Source organism: Rana temporaria, chromosome 4 (assembly GCF_905171775.1).
Source record: "Rana temporaria chromosome 4, aRanTem1.1, whole genome shotgun sequence".
Lineage (NCBI taxonomy): Eukaryota > Metazoa > Chordata > Amphibia > Anura > Ranidae > Rana > Rana temporaria.
This window is the reverse complement of record NC_053492.1, coordinates 402,236,357-402,257,460: the sequence shown is the minus strand read 5'-3', so window position 1 is coordinate 402,257,460 and position 21,104 is coordinate 402,236,357. Positions and strand designations below refer to the sequence as shown.

Genomic DNA, 21,104 nt, shown 5'->3' with positions numbered 1-21,104 from the left:
AATGCAATTATTGCTTGCGGCTGGTATAACTGCTAGCAATAATCACTGTTTTCTCCTGGTGGGGGTGGCTTTGCCTGCACCCACCTCCAGGAGAATGCAATGACTCGGTGGGAGAGACCCGTGGTTGCAGGAAAAAATGGCCTGCTTTAGTTGCTGACATTAAAAAAAGTGATTGAAAAATATTTAAGTTAGACAGTACCAGGCATCTAGCATTTTCTTCAAGAGGCTAGCAACTGTGCCGTCCCCCAAAAAAACCCCAAACAAAACACAAAACTTTCCCTGTGACAAAAGTCACTTTATTAAAAAAAAAGAAAGAAAGGAAGCTGCCACCATAGTAGGGAAACAATGGTCAAAGACTGTAGACTTGTTATGGGATTGGATGGGCGCTGGAGATACAGAATTCTGCAAAAGACAGTAAGAGACTGGGGGCAAGTTATACAAGGCTACAGTGGTGTCTGGTGATGCCAGCCCCCTCAAACAGATGATTGCAGCAAGCAAACCCCCCACCCTGCGGGAGATAACCGGCAGACGATTGCCGCAAACAAAACACCCTCCCCCACAGGAGATGACTGGCGGATGGGGGGAAGCGGCGATCGCCACAAGCATAGGACCACCCGGTGGGAGCAGAGACTGAACTTCGGAGGCAGGGGGAATGAAGAGCCTGCCCATTCTCGTCCCCGTTCTCCTCCGTGAGGAGCAGGAAGTGTCCTGAGACACTATTGGGAGTCCTAAGACTCCATGGCCAATCGGGTCTCAGGAGCTGCTCCTGATTGACCGGGAGGAGAATCAGGAAGACAATATCGAATGTTTATTCACTATTGTCACACATGTGGGTGTGCTCGGAGCGCAGTGCTCTATGCCCTGAGCCCATCTTTTTTTGAAGCCTATTGGAGCTTCTGGCTCTAATCACAGACTGCTTGAAAAAAAAAAAAAAAAACCTTGGCATCCATGCGTCCGACACCCTGCATGTAGATTAGGGGGCCAGACGCATGGATTGGGGGACAGCGCCACTGTGCCCTGCATTATGGGCCACCACTGCAAGGCTAGTAGAGATCACTGCTATTACCCCTTCACAAATCAATGCTCCCAATACCTCTTCAGACTGTGGGGTCCAAAGGCCTCACAACAAGTACTGAAAGGCCACAAGTTGGGCACCAAGTCAAGTTTTATGTTTTTCTAGGTTCTGCATGTTGAACTGTCTATTCATGGCATAATGGGCATAATGGAAACGTTAAGCAAAAGATACACTCAATGCTTTAAACCCTACGTATAACATTTGCATGCATATCTCTTCTAATGCTTATTCTACAGCTCTGGAAAGATTTTTTTTTATCCTTTATACTTCCTCTGAAGCCATTATCTAGAGATCTGCTATAAAATTCTCTATATAACAATTTCCTTTTACACCCCTGTGATATTTTCCAGACCACGTTCCCTATGCTGATTGACAGCATGAGTCAGATCAGAGTTTATCAATCTGGATCAAAGGACGAGATTTCCAGTGGTGTAAAGCTATCACTACCAATCTGCTCTAGCTGAGAACTCAATTTATTGCTTTCATTATTTATTTATTTTCTTTATTATCACTGAGGATCGCTACTCACCTGTGAATCCTGTAATTTGTGTTCTTTCCACAACGTAATGGACTGTATTTTCAACTAGCAGTATAGAGTTCATGCTATTTAAACATGTTTACTGATCATTCGCGGTTGCAACGGCTTGTGTTTGAAGAGATACATGTATAACTAAACCAATTTTACACTGATTTTTGTCCTTATCCACCTTTTAGCACAACTAAAAGAGGCTGCTTCCATTTCAAATATTTATGGTTTTGCAAAAAAAAATCCAACCATTGACTAAAATTCTCTTATTTGACTACAAAATATACCATACACTAAAATGTTATCCCTTCAAAACTCAACTTTTTTTAAAGTCAGAATCTTATGTCTGAAACAATCTTAAAGGGGTTGTAAAGGTACAATTGTTTTCCCTAAATAGCTTCCTTTACCTTAGTGCAGTCCTCCTTCACTTACCTCATCCTTCCATTTTGCTTTTAAATCCTCACTTCCTGTTCTTCTGTCTGTAACTCCACACAGTAATGCGAGGCTTTCTCCCTGGTGTGGAGTGTCGTGCTCGTCCCCTCCCTTGCACTACAGGAGAGTCAGAACGCCCACTAACACACAGCCTCTTTTATCTGCAACATATAGAGCGCCCTGCTCGCCCCCTCCCCCCTCAAGGGAGGGGGCGAGCACGACACTCCACACCAGGGAGAAAGCCTTGCATTACTGTGTGGAGTTACAGACAAGAACAGGAAGTGAGGATTTCTCAGAAGAAATAAGGACATTTAAAAGAAAAATCAAAGGATGAGGTAAGTGAAGGAGAACTGCACTAAGGTATAGGAAGCTATTTAGGAAAAAAAATTGTACCTTTACAACCCCTTTAAGCTCAATTCCAAACAAAAATGTTTTACTTTTGGATAAAGTGGGAAAGGTGTAGAAGCTATAGCAATATTTATTGCTTTAGCCTCCCCAGGCAGATTTCCTCTCAATTCCTGTCTATTTGATGGTGTCAGAAGGGGATAGAGATAGATATTTTAGTAGTGCGGGAATCCTTTGCTTTGGATTTTATTGCAGATTTATTGTTTCCTTACCATCTGAATAAGAGGTGTCAGGCAAAAAAGAAAACTGGGGGTCTCTAGAGCAGCCCTTCTCAACCAGGGTGTCACGGCACCCTGGGGTGCCACCTGAGGTCCTCAGGGGTGCCGCAGCATCCTGGATGAGAAAGGCTGTCAGATCCGATCGAGCTCCTGCTCCACTGAACAGTACATCGGCACAGCAGTAGCTTGGTGAGGACAGTAAGGTTAAAGCTGAAGCTGTTTTGAAGGCAATGGGTGGTCACACCAAATATGGATTTGACTTGGATCGCTGTTCTGTTCATTTACTTTCAATTCTGTTCATTTATAAAAAATAAACTATTAACATTTCTATTTCTGAAAGCATTCTTAATTTACGGCCTTTTTTCATACCTGCCTAAGTCTTTTGCACAGTAGTGTGAGTGTGTGTGTCTTTTTTAGGGCTCCTTCATAATAGCGGCAAGGACTGTTGCTCCTCTGAAAAGCCACTCATGCTCGGATCACAGAGACATTTGAAAGTTAAGCTTTGTACACGCAATAGGTTAACCAGAGGATAACGGTCTGAAGGACCGTTGTCATGGGTTAACCGATGAAGCTGACTGACTGATGGTCCTTCACGCCTACACACCATAGGTTAAATAACCGATCGTGTCAGAACGCGGTGACGTAAAACACAACGACGTGCTGAAAAAAAACGAAGTTCAATGCTTCCAAGCATGCATCGACTTGATTCTGAGCATGCGTGGATTTTTTAACTGTACCAACGATCGGTTTTGACCTATCGGTTAGCAATCCATCGGTTAGATTTTAAAGCAAGTTGGCTTTTTTTTAACCGAAGGTTAAATAACCTATGGGGCCCACACACGATCGGTTTTGACCGATGAAAATGGTCCATCAGACCGTTATCCTCTGGTTAACCTATCGTGTGTACGAGGCTTTAGTGAAGAAGCAATATGTTGCCTCCTCATTACCTGTTTTAACCTACTAAATGCAGCATTAGAGTACTGCAACCATGTGTAATGCACACAGCTGTGTGGTGGTTTCCTCACAAATTACTTTGAATAACATACATAGCAAAGAGTAGAATGTGCCTTTTAACCATATCAAACCCCTGTATAATATTGGTTCTGAATGGGAAAGAGGCACGCAATAAGCCATTTCTTCAGAAAGAAGCAGGTCTGAAAATCAATTTTTGCCCAAAAGCATACATTGTGATCCTGTTAAAATGCAAAGAAAGATTCTGATATTCGGATAAGACCAAGACAGAGCTTATAGGTCAAGGTTGACTTTAAATCATATGGTTCCAAGAGATTTGTTTTCCACAAATGAATGCAGCAAACCTCTCTCTATACTTCATTAAAAATGATTCACCAAACTCCAACCTTTTTGATGCAGCAGAAACAAAATGTGTTAGATCACTACATTTTTGGTTTCATATGACCAATTTTTGACAGTCATGGCCCCAATTAAACCCTTTTACATGCTCTTAGTTGACAGGAACCCCAACATGGTCATCTTCTCCCTAGTGTAACCTTTTCCCCTCACAGTTTTACATTCTTTGTGTTTCGAGATGCCCTACCACTATTGAACAGTTGTGATCTTTCGTTATGGATGAACACATTTAGCCATTCTTTCCAGACCTTCATCATTAACAGACTGTTTTTACTCACAAAACTGGCCAATCAAAGGACTTTTTTTTATATATATCACATGATTGTCTGTGAACGTTAAACACTGTAGTGTATCAGAATGCCAGTAGGTTTCTGAGATGATGCAGCCATCATGTAAAGGACCAACAGCAATCATTCCAAAAACAAAAGTTGCTTAAATCACACATCATTCTAGAGTTTGATAAAAAACAATATTAGACCACGTCTAAAGCTATGTACCGTATATACTGGAGTATAAGCCAACCCGAATATAAGCCGAGGCACCTAATTTTACCACAAAAAACTAGGAAAACGTATTGACTCGAGTATAAGCCTAGGGTATCCATGTGCATGCCTCACTGTGTCCATGTGCATGCCTCACTGTGCCCATGCCTAGACTGATGTTTAACATGGGAGTCTATGGAAGGGGGGCCCGGCGGTGCTCCTCAGCCATATGTCCCCCAGACGACAAACTTTGCACACCCCTAGAGGAGAAATGGGGCTACATGTGTGCCAAGTTCCGGGTCCAGGGGACATACGACCGGCCGGTACCGGGTCCCCAAATCACCAGAGAAATGACCGTTTAACATGGGAGTCTATGGAAGGGGGGCCCGGCTTTGAAAAATTGATGCTCCCCGGCCATAGGTCCCCCAGACAACAAACTTTGCACACATTTAGAGGAAGAGTGGGATTCAGGGGACCTACGGCCGGCCGGTACCGGATCCCCAATTCCGGGAGATCAGGCGCAAAAAGGTGACTCAAGTATAAGCCATGGGGGGCATTTTCAGCACAAAAAAATTTGCTGAAAAACTTGGTTTATACTTGAGTATATATGGTAATTATTAAAGTGGGCAATAATTGCACAACTGTCCATAAAAGGGCTAAAAAAATATATATAAATAGTTGCATGACTTTCAATATATCAGCATCATCCATTTTCCACATTAGCTCTATATAGCCAAGAAATACTTTTCTTTCAGGTCATCTAAAGCCACCTATAAAAGTTCATCAGTAATGATGTTGGCTGAGATAAGGAGCACAAAACACTAATCTGTCTTTGGCTTTATCATTGCTGATCAGCCTTCCCCTCTTGCCTGCTGTGTAATTGCAGTGATTTGTTCTACATAAAAAGTACATCCGAGATAATCAGACCAATTCAAATACAATCACAATTATCTGATACAAACTTACACCATGTCAGACAGTGACAGCTGCTAGATGTAAAGGTTTAGGGTGATACACGGTATTGGTAAATAAAAGCAAGAAAAGGCAGTTAAAGCAGAGTTCCACCCAAAAGTGGAACTTCCGCTTAATCCACTCCTCGCCCCCTTACATGCCACATTTGGCATGCAATTTTTTTTTGGGGGGGGGGGGGAGTGGGGGCTTCAGGAGGAGTGGGACTTCCTGTCCCACTTCCTCCTTCCACCGAGGGGCTGCTAAGGCGAATAGTCAGATTGCCTTTTGGCAGACCCTCCCTGTAGGCGATCGCCTGGGACACGTGACAGGTCCCAGGCGTTCGCCTGTCCAATCGGATAGCGCAGCGCCGCTCGCGCATGCGCAGTGGGTGCCCGGCCGTGAAGCCGAAAGCTGTCACGGCCGGGTGCCCACACTTATAATGAAGGTGCCGGCCAGAGAGGGGGGGAAAGGGAACGTGGAGCAGGTGAGTGTATGTTTATTAAAAGCCAGCAGCTACACTACACATTAAAAATGACTAGAACACCCCTTTAAGAAAAGCCTAATAAAAACAGCCATCCAAGGGAGCGGTGAACAGGAATTAAAGCTACAGAGATGGTACATCCCAGTATTTCAGCTGATGTTCATTTCTATGTGCCAGACAAAAAAAAGCTCTGCCTTGATGACCGCTTGTATACTGAGCCACTCAGTTAATTACACCATTAGTAAAAGGCATAAGGTGGGTACCAATGCAGGAAAACAAATTTTGTAAACAAATAAAGGGTACCTTGGAACCTTTTTTCAGGTTACTACAGGGGTCTGTGTTACATTATACTGTAATTTGAGGATAGCAATGCATCTCCATGAGTGTTTCCAAAATTACCAATGGATGGAGCTCAAAATAAGGCATACTTTGGGGGAGCTTTACTAAAACTGCAGCACTCAGAATCTGGTGTAGCTGTGTATAGTAGCCAACAAGTTTCTAACTTCAGCTTGTTCAATTGAGCTTTGACAATAAAACCTGGAAGCCGATTGGATTCTGTGCAAAGCTGCACCAGATTGGTTTTAAAGGTTATCCTCTTGTCATGTGGGCAACTTACGATTCCACCTTGTGAAAAAACACAGCGTCTTAGACCCCTTTCACACTGGGGCGGTTTGCAGGCGCTATTGCGCTAAAAATAGCGCCTGCAAACCAACCTGAAACAGCGGCTGCTGTTTCTCCAGTGTGAAAGCCCTCAGCTTTCACACTGGAGCGGTGTGCTAGCAGGACCATTTCAAAAGTCCTGCTAGCCGCATCTTTGGAGCGGTGTGTTTACTACTCCTCCCCATTGAAAGCAATGGGAAACTGCGGCTATACCGCTGGTGCATTGCCGGCGGTATTAACCCTTTTTCGGCCGCTAGTGGGGAGTAAAACCGCACCGCTAGCAGCCGAATACCGCCGCAATTCTGACAGTAAAGCGCCGCTAAAAATAGCGGCGCTTTACCACCACCGCATCTCCCGCCCCAGTGTGAAAGGGGTGTTACCGATTTGCAGACTTTCTCAAAATGGCATTTACTGATGAGGCACAGACAGCCCAGTGATAGTAATGGCTATGGTAAAGATTATGGATTCTTTTCAGGTATACTCAACTTGCACTTGAGATCAGGCTGAGATGCTTTGAAGATCAACCAGACCTTTAGAGGTGCATTTGATCTTTTTTTCGTCTTACTTTGCAGCTACCTTCTCCAAGCTACTTTTGCATTTATATTGACTTGTATGAGGAAAGAAGCAGTTCTAATATGAACAAAAGCCAATGTACATATGAGATTGGTGAAGGAAGGGGAAGACCAAAGAGCTAGTCACAGTTGGGCAAATAATTGGGGGACATTTCTCCAGTGGGGTCCTGATAAACAGTAAAAAGCCCAGATGATAAAGACCTACTCCACTCTAACTACAACAAAGTAAACATTTCTGCATGGCCTTGGTGCCAGTTCACACAGGGGCAACCTGACTTACAGTGCGACTTTGCAAAGCGAATTGGAGGCAACTTCAGCTAAACTTTGAGCAACTTACAACGCGACTTAAAGTTGCCTCCAGGGCAGGCAACTTTGGCTGTGGCCAATCACAGAATAATCAGCTCTGTGGGAGGGAGGCGTTTGCCTGGGTAAACTATTTTATTTTTCCTGTAACTGTAAAGTCGCTTCAATATAGATGGAGATCCGACTTGGAGGCAACTTCCATCAAAATCTATGGTTACAAGTTGCCTAGAAGTCGCCTTGAAGTAGTACAGGAAACTTTTCTGAAGTCGGAGCAATTTCAGTAGTGTACATTAAGACAGCTCTCATTCACTTCAATGGAATTTCTTATGTCCAGCGACTTGGGGCGACTTGAGGTCTGACAAGTTGGATCCCAAGTTGCTGTAGTGTGAACCGGCACTTACTAATAGGTATACTGTAAAAAAACAAAACACACTGACTGTACTGCATTTAACACATTCCTTGTGGAAAGCTAACAAGTGACCCAAAAAATTAGTCACTGAACCAAACTGAATAACTTCCGAGAAGAATACTTGGGGGAAGAAAGACCTGGTGAAATTCTTATAGCAGACATTACGTTGCACATGGTTTCAAACATTTCTCACCTAATACAGCACAAAACCAACCTACTGTCCTTGTTGTCAGTACTTGCAATGCCTGTGGGCAAATACAACAGTTTGCTGACCCCACCTTCCTACCCTTCAATTGATCTTAATAGTATTGCCAAAGGGGTATAATAGATAATTAATGTCCAGGAGAAAAAAAGGCAATGTAATGTCTCAATTCATTAAAAATAAATAGAAAAATTAAATCCAGTGCATCATAATGGTGTATTTAAACCTGAACACTGGGATAAGTAGATATTGTCTAAATACAAAGAGGCATGCACATTTTCACTTGAATCTGTGTGTGCTTTGTTATTTCTTCCAGATCTGTGCAGCAATAGAGCAAACAACTTCACCTCTATGCAAAAGGTTTCTAAAATAAAGCTAAACTTCAAGGACATTATAATACTATTCTTGCAGTAGGGCTACCTTGGCTCCTTCTGCTCTTAGTCTAAACCTGTGAGCATAGCGGGGGTGGGGGTTAGGGCCAAGGCCGGGCTAAGTGTCTGAATAGATGCAAACAACCCGACTCAGGAGCGATCCTGCACAAGTGCCCTATAGGAAGTGGCTTCCTATGGCAGTCACTCGGTGGGAGGAAGAAGCCAGAAATTTCCGGGGGGGGGGGGGGGGCACACAAGAAGAGGAGGACCATTGCACAGAGCAGGTGGGCATAACATGTTTGTTATTTTTCTAAAGAATACTGTACAATCACTTTAAATGTGGTGGCTACATGTGTGTTCTTTTTTAAGATCCATTCACACCAGCAGTTGTGTTACAACGCAGCATCTGGTGCGAGTTGCGGTCCTAGAAGTGCTCATGTGACGATCCTGACACATTTCAATGTTCGTTTTTTTTTTTTTCTTAACAAACTTTATTGAAAAATCACACAGTGACATTTCATAAAGTTCTATAGGCCGGTGAATGTGCTGCCCTGAGAAAAAATACTGCATGCAGTACCTTTGTTTATTGCACATTGCCCGCACACCAATGCAATGCAGTCGGGTGAACCAGCCACCCCCGCATATAAGGCAGTTTGCCTTGTCTTGCAGTGGGGGTGTGGTGGGACTGCGCTAGAATTGCCACCCAACACAGTCCTACTGCCCTTGGTGTGACTGGCATTTAAACGCAACACTACATAAACAATAAATCCACACACACAGCTGTGTCTACATGTGAAAATGTGCACTGCATTAAGCTGTGCACAAAAATAATTAAGACACAGCTATGTCCGGGGCCACACAAAAAATATGCTGCCCCCACCCCAGTGTGAAAGGGGCCTAAGTGCAGCGTGGATTGCGCATGTGCAGCGAGAAGTCCCACAGTAAACATGCTGGCTTCAGAGACTTAAAGACCGGCAAAGAACTGGCCCGGTGAGGACAGCACTGGGTCCCTGGACAGGTAAGTGTCCCTTTATTAAAAGTCAGCAGCTACAGTATTTGTAGCTGCCGACTTATTTATTTATTTTTTCTAGGGTAAAGAGCCTCTTTAAAGTGTACACAAATCCAAAGAATCCAATCCAAAATTGGTTTAATATGTGCAATATATTGGGTCAGAGGCGGCTCTAGGCTTTGTGAGGCCTTAGGCAAAACTTGACATGGGGCCCCACTCACACCCATGATTGGAAAAATAATTTGAGGACAAGAGCCTCTTCTCCACAAACCTAGCCGGTGGTTTTGGGGGGTCTGCGGGCAGGGGGCTTATCGGAATCTGGAAACCCCCTTTAACAAGGTGGCCCCCCAGATCCTGCTTTTTAATAACTAAGGGGCTGGGGGCGACCTGGTGATGTCACCTGGTGAACCCACCCTCTTGTGACGTCATTGACTGAGGGCATGCTGGGTCATTGACGTCACAAGGGGGTGGTGTCACCGATATTTACTGGTTGTTAGGGACGATGGCCAGGGCTCTTAACGCTGCCTGAGCACATCAGCGTTAAGGTCCCCTGTCCCTCAAAACTGCGGTAAGGCATTGGGTAAGTTAGGCAGCCACGAGGCCCCTATGAGTGTGAGGCCTTAGGTGACCGCCTCTGTATTGGGTTCTCCTGTGAACTCTGCAGTCTCATCTTGAACAGTGTTGTAAGAAAGTGTTAGGACTACAGAATACCTGCTCCCTATGGTTTGAAGATGAGGAAAAAGTGAACACGTTCTCTAGTCTAGCCTAAAATAAGAGAACATATACAGCAAGAATGCACCATAAAATAATTCACTTTTAAAGTAATCTAGCAGACATCTCCATATATAAAAAGGCAAATACAATGCCACTGTTGGAAGTACCAGTGTGACTCAATGTTGTGTATTCTGCCTGGAAATGTCAACATGAACCAATATATGACACATTTTTTTAAATGGGATATTGCATATTTGGATAGCATGACTGACAGCCATCAATAGCTGACTGTCAAGAAAAGCACTACAGGCAGTTTCTCAAACATTACTCAATTATATAACACACTGACATATTGGACCAGATCAGGTGACACAAGTAAATGGCTTCCTTTAAATCGACTACTGCCTCTGGATTTAAAGAATGAAAAGCATTGTTTGATGGTACTTGGGAGCGGAAACAAGTAACTCTGCTAACTTTAGAAACACCAGCAGGTCTGTGTAAATTGTACGGATTTATACTGAGCCTTCTAGAAGGAATGGACAAGAAAGGTCATTTGTGTTTATATGGCAAATATAATTCACAATAACCAAAATTATATATATATATATACAGACACACATTATAAATATATATATATATATATACACACACACACATACACAGTGAGGGAAGAAAGTATTTGATCCCCTGATTTTGAATGTTTGCCCACTGACAAAAGAAATGGTCAGTCTATAATTTTAATAGTAGGTTTATATTAACAGTGAGAGACAGAATAGACAAAAACATCCAGAAAAACACATGTAAAAAAAAGTATAAATAAATTTGCATTTTAATGAGTGAAATAAGTATTTGACCCTTTTGCAAAATATGACTTAGTGCTTGGTGGCAAAACCTTTGCTGGCAATCACAGAGGTCAGACATTTCTTGAAGTTGACCACCAGGTTTGCATACATCTCAGGAGGGATTTTGTCCCTCCTCTCCCAGTCATTAGGGTTTTGAGGTTGGCGTTTGGCAACTCGAACCTTCAGCTCCCTCCACATATTTTCTATGGGATTAAGGTCTGGAGACTGACTAGACCACTTAAGGCTTAATGTGCTTCTTCTTGAGCCACTCCTTTGTTGCCTTGGCCGTGTGTTTTGGGTCATTGTCATGCTGGAATACCTATCCATGACCTATTTTCAATGCTCTGGCTGAGGGAAGGAGGTTCTCACCCATGATTTGATGGTACATGGTCCCGTCAATTGTCTTTTTGATAAAGTGAAGTTGTCTTGTCCCCTTAGCAGAAAAACACCCCATAGCATAATGTTTCCACCTCCATGTTTGACGGTTCTTGGAGTCATAGGGCAGCATTCCTCCTCCTCAAAACATTGCGAGTCGTGTTGATGCCAAAGAGCTTGATTTTGACCACAACACTTTTACCCAGTTCTCCTCTGAATCATTCAGATGTTCATTAGCAAACTTTAGACGGGCTTGTACATGTGCTTTCTTGAGCAGAGGACCTTGTGGGTGCTGCAGGATTTCAGTCCTTCACAGCGTAGTGTTACCAATTGCTTTCTTGGTGACTTTGGTCCCAGCTGCCTTGAGATCATTGACAAAATGAACCCGTCTAGTTCTGGGCCGATTCCTCACCATTCTCATAATCAATGAAAATCTACGAAGTGAGATCTTGCATGGAGCTAGAGACAGAGGGAGATTGACAGTTATTTGGTGTTTTTTCCATTTGCGAATAATCGCACAAACTGTTGTCACCCTCTCACCAAGCTGCTTGGCGATGGTCTTGTAGACCATCCCAGCCTTGTGTAGGTCTACAATCGTGTCCCTGACATCCTTGGACAGCTCTTTGGTCTTGGACATGGTGGAGAGACTAGAATCTGATTGGTTGATTGCCCCTGTGGACAGGTGTCTTTTATACAGTTAACAAGTGGAGATTAGGAGCACTCCCTTTAAGAGAGTGCTCCTAATCTCAGCTCGTTACCTGTATAGAAGACACCTGGGAGCCAGAAAACTTGCTGATTGATAGGGGTTTAAATACTTATTTCACTCATTAAAATGCAAATCAATTTATAAACTTTTTTGAAATGCGTTTTTCTGGATATTTTTGTTGTTATTCTGTCTCTCACTGTTAAAATAAACCTACCATTAAAATTATAGACTGACCATTTCTTTGGGGCAAACGTATAAGATCAGCAGGGGATCAAATACTTTTTCCCTCACTGTACACACAATTCCAAAACTGTGGGTTGCAGCTTACATAGCATTTATTTAAATGTCCATTAGACAGAAAAGTTACAGTTTGGCTATAGTTTTAGACAACAAGGGCCTTGAATCTGTAGCCAAACAACGTTTTTTTTTCCATGTCCATCAGACAAAAAAGTTTAAGTATGCTGCAAGCCACGGTTTTGGAATATTGCTACATAGTGAGCCTGGAAGGCAGGGCTCTGGTTGTGTTACTTAACTATAAAAGTCTCCTTCCTTGGAAAAATAAATAAAGTAAATGTACTGATATATATAGATAGATATCTATCATATACAGTACAGACCAAAAGTTTGGACACGCCTTCTCAATCAAAGAGTTTTCTTTATTTTCATGACTATGAAAATTGTAGATTCACACTGAAGGCATCAAAACTATGAATGAACACATGTGGAATTATACATAACAAAAAAGTGTGAAACAACTGAAAATATATTTCATATTCTAAGTTCTTCAAAGTAGCCACCTTTTGCAGCAGACACATCTCTAGAACTGGTAAGAGGAGACTGTGTGAATCAGGCCTTCATGGTAGAATATCTGCTAGGAAACCACTGCTAAAGAAAGGCAACAAGCAGAAGAGACTTGTTTGGGCTAAAGAACACAAGGAATGGACATTAGACCAGTGGAAATCTGTGCTTTGGTCTGATGAGTCCAAACTTGAGATCTTTGGTTCCAACCCCCGTGTCTTTGTGCGACGCAGAAAAGGTGAACGGATGGACTCTACATGCCTGGTTCCCACCGTGAAGCATGGAGGAGGAGGTGTGATGGTGTGGGGGTGCTTTGCTGGTGACACTGTTGGGGATTTATTCAAAATTGAAGGCATACTGAACCAGCATGGCTACCACAGCATCTTGCAGCGGCATGCTATTCCATCCGGTTTGCGTTTAGTTGGACCATCATTTATTTTTCAACAGGACAATGACCCCAAACACACCTCCAGGCTGTGTAAGGGCTATTTGACCAAGAAGGAGAGTGATGGGGTGCTGCGCCAGGTGACTACCTCTTGAAGCTCATCAAGAGAATGCCAAGAGTGTGCCAAGCAGTAATCAAAGCAAAAGGTGGCTACGTTGAAGAACCTAGAATATGAAATATATTTTATTTATTTTTATATTTCGTTTTGATGCCTTCAGTGTGAATCTACAATTTTCATAGTCATGAAAATAAAGAAAACTCTTTGAATGAGAAGGTGTGTCCAAACTTTTGGTCTGTACTATATATATATATATATATATATATATATACACATACACACACACACACACACACACACACACACACACACATATATATATATATATATATATATATATATATATATATATATATATATATATATATACATATATAAGAGAGAGAGTGAGAGAGAGAGAGATAGAGAGATAGAAAGAAAGACAGATATCTATATAGATATCTATCTATCTATATATATATATATATATATATATATAAAACATTTTATATCATTTACTGAGATATATATAAACAAATGGCGACATCTTGAAAATAAGAAACTACACTAAGTTTAAAGTGATTGTAAAGGCTCGTTTTTTTCCCCTAACAGGTTATACTTACACCTGCCCTGTTGCAGTGGATTTGCACAGAGCAGCCTGGATCCTCCCCTTCTCGGCTGCCTCTTATGTGCTTCTGGCCCCTCCCTCCTGTTCAGTGCCCCCACAGCAAGCAGCTTGCTATGGGGGCACCCAAGCTGAGTCACAGCACCCTGTGTCCATTCAGACATGGAGCTTGACCCGGCCCCACCCCCCTCTCTCACCCCGATTAGCTAGCTGACTTTGACAGCAGTGGGAGCTGCTGTGTCTCAGCCCATCAGGAATGAGAATCTAAGATGCCTGAGACACTCGTGAACATTGCTGGACAAAGAGGGACAGAGAGGGACCACAGGTAAGTGTTAGGGGGGCTGAGGAGGACTGCTGCACACAGAAGGCTTTTAATTTTAATGCATAGAATGGTGCAAAATCACATTAGAAAAAAAAAGTGGTCTTTAAAAAGCCGTAAAATCTACAAAGCTGATGTTACCAATTTTTCTGTGATAACACAAAAAAATAAAAAGCGTTTTTATTACCCATTATTAAATGTGCCTGCCTCTGATGGCACAGTGTGAATACATTTATTTGTGTGTAATTATGTCAATTTTTTTTAGCAATAATCAGTTTTTTTTATATATAAAAAAAAATGCATCTAGATTCAGCAGAGTCTTTCTTTTTGCTTCTGCAATCTACTAAACTTTCTTAATCAAGCTATTGTGTGTTTGTCGGTGAGGCTACAGTGACCTCTAAAAGATAATATTGGAACCAAGCAGCGCACAACAAACTCCATTTTCTTGGGCTTCAAATCAAAGAAAATGCACATGCAACACAAACAGCACAGATGGCAAATGTAGAATTTGCAAAAAAAAGATCCAAACATGAACTGCATTATGTTGTTGCTGCTCTTATCAACAGTTAAGCAGTAACAAATGCTCTAATTGACAGAAGATGACAATATAATTGAAGAGCAGTCACTTGCCACTTGTATGGTCCCCTTTGCATTCATTTGAGTTGAGGGCACAGGGGTTATCAGAGAACCACGGTGTCAAGCAGGAAAGAAATTTGCAGGAAGCAAGTTGCATGTTCCATGTTGCTGTCATGCTTAACTCTACAGAGTGATGACAGCACATACAACTACACAATACCACAGACTAATTACACTTGAGAAATCAGGAATGGTATACCACTAGTGAAAGGATGTAAACTAAGATAGCAATAGCCAGATTGTGTTTCCTCTCATTTTACCCCAAATTCACTGCACCGGAATGACCGTTGTTGGTCTCAGCCTTACCACAATGGCTTGCCAGAAAAGACTTTATACCACAGATGGCAAAGTTCACAGAACAATAGAAGCTTGCTTGATTAGTGGAAGTCAAGCCCAAAAGGATTTTTTTTTTAATTGCTAAATCTAGCATTCCAAGAGAACCTGTCTTTGGACTGTGCTTTAAAATTATATAGCTAGATTCACAAAGAGTTAAGCCAGCGTATCAGTAGATACGCCGTCGTAACTCTGAATCTAAGCCGTCGTACATTTAAGTGTATTCTCAAATTGAGATACACTTAAATGTAGCCAAGATACCACTGCCTGCGCCGTTGTATCTTAGCTGTCTAGTTCCGCCAGCCGCTAGGGGCGTGAACACTGATTTACGCCTAGAATGCGTAAATCAGCGAGATACGCCTATTCACGAACGTACACTTGCCCGTCGCAGTAAAGATACGCCGTTTACGTAAGGCGTTTTTAGGCGTAAAGTTAGTCGAACAAATAGCTGGCCTAGCCAATGTTAAGTATGGACGTCGTTCCCGCGTCGAATTTTGAAAATTTTACGTCGTTTGCGTAAGTCGTCCGTGAATGGGGCTGGACGTAATTTACGTTCACGTCAAAACCAATAAGTCCTTGCGGCGTACTTTGGAGCAATGCATACTGGGATATGTCCATGGACGGCGCATGCGCCATTCGTTAAAAACGTCAATCACGTCGGGTCATGGTTTATTTACATAAAACACGCCCACCTCTTCACAATTTGAATTAGGCGCGCTTACGCCGGCCCATTTACGCTACGCCGCCGTAACTTAGGAGGCAAGTGCTTTGTAAATACAGCACTTGCCTCTCTGACTTACGGCGGCGTAGCGTCAATACGATACACTACGCGGGCTCTAAAATATGCCGCCCTACCTGAATACAGCTAATAAAGTCTTTATAAATGTGGTCCTATATGTGCTATGCATCAGCATACTTCACAACCAATACAGATGTTTTTTTTGTAACGTAAGCAGAACTCGGGCAGACAGACAACTTCTTGGCAAGGCAAACAAAGCGGATTCATAATTATATTTTAGCTGAAGTTTAAAAAAGGCCCTAGGCTTTAGCTTGGGGTTCAACGATAGACATTATCAGTGTAACATTAATTTCAGTAAGGGGCTGCAAGGTAAGCAAAAATTTGATGCGATCTAAAATCCTTAGAGATCACAAAAAGACATAATTTTGGACAAAACTTTATAAATAGTACAGAAATAAATGTGAGATAATTTAATAAGAATCGTTAACTAGAACTCCAGCCAAAAGTTTTGTTTAGTAGGGAAAAGTCATAACATGGTGGTAAATGCCGATGGCTTCTGAATCTGCAGTCACCCATGCAGAGCGTACAGTGCATCCTGAAAATATTCACAGCGATTCACGTTTTCTACATTTTATGTTTGTCTTATTTCGAAATGGATTCAATTAATTATTTTCCTCAAAATTCTACAAACGATACCCCACAAGGACAACATGAAAGAAGTTTGTTTGAAATCTTTGCAAACAAAAAAAATCACATGTGCATAAGTATTCACAGCCTTTGCCATGTGACTCATGCCTAGTACACACAATCAGTTTTCCCGGCGGTCAAAAGTCCGAGGGGAAAACTCGGTTGCTTTTCCCCGTGTACACACGCCCGGTTTTCCTGACAGGAAAACTGCCATGACAGCTTTGGTCGGGAAAACCGGCCGTGTGTATGCTCCCTTGCAGTGTTTCCAATAGGAAAACTGCCAAGGAAAAAAAATGCAGAGAATCGCGGCGGGAAAAAAAAGAGAACAAGTTTACATTTTTTTGCTCGCAGTTTTCCTGTCGGGAAAACTGCTATGGAGCATACACATGGCTGGTTTTCCCGACCAAAAGCAAACATGGCAGTTTTCCAGTCGAGAAAAACGGTCGTGTGTACGAGGCATCAAAATTGAGCTCCAGTGCATCCTAATTCCACTGATCATCCTTGAGGCATTTCTAAAACTTGATTGGAGTTCACCTGTGGTAAATTCAGTTGACTAGACATGATTTGGAAAGGCACACACCTGTCTATATATAATTCCACAGTTAACAGTGCATGTCAAAGCACAAACCAAGCCATGAAGTCCAGGGAATTGTCTGTAGACCTCCGAGACAGGATTGTATCGAGGCACAGATCTGGGGAAGGGTACAGAAAAATTTCTGCAGCATTAGACTGGGGCAAAGGCTCCATCTTCCAACAGGACAATGACCCTAAGCACACAGCCAAGTTAAGAAAGGAGTGGCTACGGGACAATTCTGTGAATGTCCTTAAGTGGCCCCGCCAGATCCCAAACTTGAACCCAATTGAAGATCTCTGGAGAGATCTGAAAATGTCTGTGCACCGACGCTACCCATCCATCATGACCGAGCTTGAGAGGTCCTGCAAAGAATGGGAGAAACTGGCCAAAAATAGGTGTGCCAAGCTTGTAGCACCATACTCAAAAAGACTGGAGGCTGTAATTGGTGCCAAAGGAGCTTCAACAAAGTATTGAGCAAAGGCTGTGAATACTTATGCACATGTGAGTTTTTTATTTTATTTTTAATAAATTTGCAAAGATTTCAAACAAACTTCTTTCATGTTGTCATTAAGGGGCATTGTAGAATTTTGGGGAAAATAATGAATTTTGGAATAAGGCTACAACATAACAAAATGTGTAAAAAGTGAAGCGCTGCGAATACTTTCTGGAAGCACTGTAAATCCCTGAATTTGCAGGCAAACCCATATGTAGAAGTCACTAGCTTTTTCACAAGTACATTCACATTCAGATATCTACTTGTATAGGCAGCTGTCTCCAAATTCAGAAGTTTTTACATGTATCTCCTGAGGAAGCGAACATTGTCTCGCAAAACACATAGACATTTATAACTTGATTTATGTAACTATGGAAACCCATGCATGTGTGTATGTACCTATGTTTACCAGAATTATTTTTAATTGTATGTATCAAATGTTTTTAAATGTTCAATAAAAATTGTGTATATGTTATACCCTGTGGTTAGTGTCTCACAAAGTTCATTGGGCATCTTTCTTCTCTGTATATATACATATCAGGACTGAATCGCTTCCTCACATTCAAGGAATGCAGAGCCACTTCCTTAGGATGTGAGAGACGCTAGAACAGGGAAGGCAGGACAATGACCTAAATTAAATGAAATTCAAACACACCTTCTGAAGGAAGGACAGACTTGGATGGAGAACGTCCTTCTCCTTGTGTAACACCAAATAAGGAGACCTACAGGACAAGGCCGCCAGGTCTGACTGTGCGTTGAAGCGATGAGACACAAAAAGGCAACCTTCTGAGACAACGTAATGTTTTCAAAAGGATGCATCTAAAGGACCAAAAAGGACCACTGCAGCAAAGGAAAACGTACAGGTGGAGCCACACGTCAAACCCCTTGAATGAAGTTACGAATCACAGAGTGTGTGGCCAAGGAATCCTAAAAGAAAATGTGCAAGAGCAGAAACTTGGAATTAATGTTGGAACTTAGAGTGAGTTTTTTCTCTAAGCTCCACTGAAGAAAAGTAAAAATCCAAGGCACTAAAAGATTGGATAGGCACCCGCTCCCTCTCACCACAATATTTAGAGGCTTTCCAAGGTTTATGGTAGATTTTCACGCCTTAAGCATGGTAGGAATTACGGATCCTGACAAACTTCTGTTCCTTAGAACCTGGCTTTCAATAGCCAAGCCATCAAAGCCAGCAATGGGAAAGGCAGGGTGGAAGACAGAAGATCTTCCCTGAGGGGCAGCCACGAGGACAATCCTGGGTCACCAGAATGACTGGAATCCCTTTGGCCTCTATCCTGCGCAGAAGACGAGGGAGAAGTTTGAGAGGTGAGAACACATCTATGAGATGATACCAGGTCCACGGGGCCGCCAAAGCTTCCGTCATGTCCACCAAGGCCCTTGCCACAGACCTCGACATCTTTCTGTAAAAATGAGTTGTCAGAAGATCCACATCCAGAGTGCCACATTGTAGGCATACAGATGCAGTGGTCACTCTCCTTGATTCAACATCTGCCAACTGAGGTAGTCTGCCTGACAATTTTCCACAACTGGAATGTGCACAGCAGATACAGCCAGCAGATGACAGTCTGCCAACTACAGAATGCATGAAGCCTCCAGTGCCACTACTGCACTCTTTGTCCCGCCTTGGTGTTTGACACAGGCCACGACTGAATCCTGAGTGCTCCCAAAAAACTCTGTCCACCGTTCTGGGCACAGCCTGATCAACCAAAGCTCCAGCACACTGATTGCCAGTCGGGATTCCTCCGCTGTCCAGTGACCCTGGGCCAAGTTCGGCCCCATAACTCTCCCACAGCTGGATAGGCTGGCGTCTGTGTACCAAAAGAAATGACTTCGAAGTCAGCCACCAAAGCAGAGATACTCTGGTATTTTGACCAAGGAGGTGGGGGGTGTGTTCCACTTGGACAAAATATCTTTCTGCAGAACCCTCTTGTGGAACTGAGCACATAGGAAAAAAACATAAAGGTAGACACCATCAGGCCCAGAACCTGCATGCAAGAGTGCAGGGAGGTCAACATGAGGGACATCAGTGGACGAATCACAGACAGAAGCTTCAAAAGTTTGTCAACCCCGCAAGGGCCAGCCAACCCAAGGAGCACCCGCACCCTATGCCATGATAGGTGGAGGGGCAGCCACAAGTTTCATGAAGGATGCGAGTGCCTCTTCACTGACAGATCCACTTCCAACTGAAGTTGGGGCTGTTGTCCAGGGTAGCATTGCGACATGGGAATTGCCCAGTCATCCTTCAAGTCTTTAAACTCCCCGGCCACCCTGGATGGGGCTGTTGCAATTGACCTGTAGCTTAAAGTCTGCGTGCGCTTAATCATTACCATTGCCATACTATTATTACCATGGTAATGATTAAGCACAAGTTGTCTGTGTAAAACGCGTCTACGTGATTGAATTCTGGTGTTCTTGGTGTCATCACAGTGATTTTCAATAAAGGTATTTTGGAACCTTTGGATGTGCAGCTTCTTTTTCAAGTAGCCTACGGAGGCAGACCAGGGCTAGCACTCTTATCAGGTTCCATTTGGGTTATTGCATACACCTGGAGCAGCGGATCCTTTCTTTCTTGACATACATCTAAGACCCTAGGTAGAAATAGGCTATAGCAGAGGGGGTTTATACCAGCTAGGACTGCCTATAGGCAGTGCCGAGTTCATTTTCTGCCTAGTGTCCTACACTTGTAGGTGGTACTATGAATCCTATGGTCGAGAATAGGAAGAGGCGGTGTCTGTCAGTGAACGAAAGAGAACACAATGCTACATCAACTGATACAATACATGATTAAGATTAAGTATCCTTGTGTTTAAAAATTACATTACTTAAATTCTTCTGCACGATACACCACTGATGTGGCAAATAAATATTCAGTGTTCAAAACCACAGGTGACTGCAATAGTGATCACTCATCAGCTTTTTTTGCCGTCTATACCCTTGCTGTAGGAATAAGTGCATGCCTCCCCAGCCGCAGTTGCATGTATACAAGGGGAATGCCTCGGCTGCCTATGATTGGCTGTCCACTTTGACAGCTTCCTGAAGGGATAGCTCAGATGGGTTAGGATTGTTCATCTGAGTGGCAACCTTAAAGTGATTGTAAAGGCAGAAGGTTTTTTATCTTAATGCATTAAGGACCGAACCACAGCTCCATATCTGAATGGATAGATGGATGGAGCTGCAGCTCGGCTCGGGTGCCCCCATAGCAAGCTGCTTGCTGCAGGAGCACTGGACATGAGGGAGGGGCCAGGAGTTCCAGCCAGGGACCCGAGAAGAGAAGGCACTGGACTGCTCTGTGCAAAACC

The 21,104-nt window shown here is 42.9% G+C and overlaps 1 protein-coding gene across 5 annotated transcripts in view; it reads right to left on the bottom strand.

Moving 5' to 3' along the window:
- The window catches only part of EHBP1 (EH domain binding protein 1), a 636,728-nt gene that overhangs the window by 302,527 nt on the left and 313,097 nt on the right, over positions 1-21,104 (bottom strand). The gene's annotated exons all lie outside the window — the stretch shown is intronic.